Here is a 3,440-nt window from a genome sequence, read left to right as displayed (position 1 = left end):
CACCATCTCGTTGATTTCATCTTTGGTGTAGAGTTCTGGTGCCAGTCTTGTGAGTGTGAAGGAAGTGGCTTGTTCTGGAAGACAGATGTGGCTCTCTTCAAAAAGAGATGCTCTTTCCATAAATTTCCTGATGTCGTCCTTTGTGACAGGTATCATCTCACCAGCTACGGCTCGTGCGTGTCCACACTCATCTCTGTAGACTCCATACTCGTCCCTTCGTTTCCAAGTGAACTTTCTGGCTCCGTACATGTCAAAAGCGCGGTATCCAAATTCATAACGTCTGTCGATCAACGTCTGGTCATCCTTATCGGTTGACGTTGGTGTTATCCTGTCGATCGATGTCTGAGTTGTCCCGTCGATCGATACTTGGCCTTTTGGTTGGCATGATAGATATGGATTGATTTCTGTTGCGGCGACTCCTACGTGTTTGTTTGGATTGGTTTGAATGACGTCTGGAGTGCCACGTTGCTGTGAGAATAGGTTGTCAGGTCCATTGGCCACTTGAAGGATATCTGCTATGTCCTCTCTGGACACTTGTAAGATCCTTCCATCTATTGCACGTGCGTTGCCATCAGGGTCCCTGAAAATACCAAATGCATCAGGTGTTAGAAAACCGTAATCAATGTTTGCATTATCATTCAATTTAGAAATAGAAAGATTAGGTTTAAGAGTAGTATCGATCGATGTTGATACAGATGCATCGATCGAGGGCAGAATAATTTCTGCAGAACTTGTGTTCTTGAGATGATTGCTCTTCATGGATTTTCCTGTTGATGTAGACGGAAGAGTGTTCATCTTTTCTGCTTGTGTGTCTGCTCTGGTGTGTGGAGGTGGTTTCAGGGTGCAAAACGTTTTAAATAGGTATCTATAAACCTAGTTGGAGAGGGAATATTCTCCTGCTCCTGGATTTTCGCTCCGGTGCAAATATCGATCGATGTTCCTATATGGGTGTCGATCGATGTGAGCGGTTGTTTTGCTGGACGAGGGTGGGTATCGACCGATGTGGAGTGCACTTCGTCGAACGATGTTGGAAACGTGTTGGTGAACTTATGTGTTTCAAATCTTTCATCCTGCAAAGACATTTATATTGCACGTTCCTTCCAATAATCATCATCGTATTCCTCTGTATGTTCCTCGTTAGGTGATGTAATTACAGTGTCAACTGCAAAACTTTCATGGAAACCACTGTCTGCCCAACTGCCTATGGAATAATCATCACGTCCTCTCTTGCTTGGAGGTTGGAAGGCAAAGTGTGGATAACAATGATTAGGTAGAGCGAAATGGTCAACCGGCTGATCAACGTCGAGCGATGTTTTGTTGTGGTCATCGGTCACCGTTGAGTCATTGGAATCGATCGATGGAAAATTGTGGGTGTCTATCGATTCCGAGTACTTTGTTTCGTACTCTGATTCGTACTCTGCTCCACAATGGCATGCACCAATGAAGCCAAGTTCTTTCCCGTAATCCACAAAATTAATAATTTTTCTCTTAGGTCGGATAGGGTCGTAGTGGATGTTGGGGTCTATCAGCATCAGACACAATTTGTTTTTGTTCATGTCACAAACAGCTCCTACTGTAGCTAGGAAAGATCTTCCAAGCAGAAGTGAAGAGTTCTAGTTAAGTTTGATGTCCAAGACATGAAAATCTACCGGGACAAGGGCATTACAATCTGTACCTCCAGATCTCTTATGATACCTCCTGATTGTTTTTCTGAAAGATCCACGAAGGTGAAGGATTATGTTGAAGGTTCGATGGTCTGCCATGATCCTAGGGAGGATACTAACTGATGCTCCTGTGTCACACATTGAATGGGGAAATTCAACACCCTTGACTACGCATGGTATTGCAAACTTCCCAGGATCACTCTTCTTCGACAATGTGATCATGTGTCTCATCTTCTCTCTGACTTGATGAAACATTCTCCTAATGTCTTCCTCAGTTACCTTTGTTTCTCTGAAGAACATCCACAACCTGTGTGTGAAGTAAGCTTCATCAAAAGGTTTTCGATTGGGATTCTGAGGATTCTTTTAGTGAAACCATCCATCTCCTTATCGTTAGCTTCCCTCTTAAGGTACTTAGGAATTTTCTCCTTTCTTTTCCTTAACCTTCTCCCTTCAGTTTCCTGATCTTCTTGAACTGGTTCTGGTGAACTATTTAAAGGGTTGGGTTTTGGTTCGGGTGGGCTATCTATTGGTTTAGGTGGTGTTTTGAGTGCGTTTATATAGTCATTATCAACTGAGGGTAACCGCACTCGGTATGTCAGAGGTGCCTGTCGATCGATGGGAGGTGTGTTGTGACGATCGACGTCGAACTCACTCTGTCGATCGATGGTTGGGTCAACCGATCGATCAATTTTATCATAGAAAGGGGAGGGTGGGTGAGGATGCTTAGCTGCGAATTCCTCATGAGTTAGAATTTGAACTGCATTGCATTCAGTCGATTTAGCGGACGACGTCGATCGATAACTGGAGTAATCCATCCATCGATTTTCGTCATGGTCTGTCGATTGATGCGAGTTCATCGACATCGGTCGACACCATTGGGATCTGCCGAGACTCATGGAGCTTTCGATTTCGAAGTCTCCTTCCTCAAGCTTTTCATGTCTCACCACTTGCCAGAAATCATCATCTATGATGGCATTTACGTGGTGTTTTCCTTTGTCAGCTCCTGCCTCTCTAGCGAATGCTTCTTGCCTCTTTATAGTTTTGCCAGTCTGAATCACTTGTGTTTCAAGTGTTCGCACCTGAGTCCCTAAGGTCTCGATTTTGGTGTTCAGATTGTTGTAGGCGGAGTCTATTTTACCGTTGAAATCCACGGTGATATGTTGTTGTCCCAACAGTACTCGATCAAGCATTTCTTCGATCTTGCTTTCATGAGTCTGGGGTGGTGGATTCTGGTAGTAGGAGTTCGAGTAGCTTTTGCTGTTGTTGTGAACTCTGGTTACTTCTTTGACCATTTCCAAAGAAGTTTATGTATCCGCCCTGGTTTCCAAATTTCTGGAATCCGATACCTCCGATGAAGTTCACATTTTCTTCTCCTTCCATATCTGCTACTTCTCCTTCAGCTAAACAGACTTGCTTCCTAAGAAGCTCGTGCACCACATCTAACTTAGCTCTTACTTCGTCCATATGTTCCTTCCCGATAGAAGCTACAGACTTCTTCCGTTCAGAGTCAGTGTTTTTGGTGTTGCTGCTGTTAGCAAGGTTTTCGATAAGTCTCACAGCTTCTAACGGATTCCGAGTAGTGAAGTTTCCTTCACTCGCCGTATCAAGAGCCATTTGATACTGTAAGGCGAGACCTCGAAAGAAAATGCTTAGCAGCTGCACTTCGTTAAATCCGTGGTGTGGACAGTCTCGCTGGAAGAACCTAAATCTAATCCACGCATCTTTGAAGGACTCTCCAGCCTCCTGCGAGAATGTGGATATTTTGTTTCGAAGTTC

The 3,440-nt window shown here is 44.1% G+C and overlaps 1 non-coding gene across 1 annotated transcript; it reads left to right on the top strand.

The window, feature by feature from the left end:
- Positions 1-3,333: 3,333 nt before the first annotated feature.
- LOC117131093 lies at positions 3,334-3,440 on the top strand. Its single transcript, XR_004454304.1, has one exon. It is a non-coding gene; the product is annotated as a small nucleolar RNA R71 (small nucleolar RNA).

This window comes from Brassica rapa, unplaced genomic scaffold (genome assembly GCF_000309985.2).
Source record: "Brassica rapa cultivar Chiifu-401-42 unplaced genomic scaffold, CAAS_Brap_v3.01 Scaffold0833, whole genome shotgun sequence".
NCBI classification, from domain to species: Eukaryota; Viridiplantae; Streptophyta; class Magnoliopsida; order Brassicales; family Brassicaceae; genus Brassica; species Brassica rapa.
This window is presented reverse-complemented; position numbering and strand designations above follow the sequence as displayed.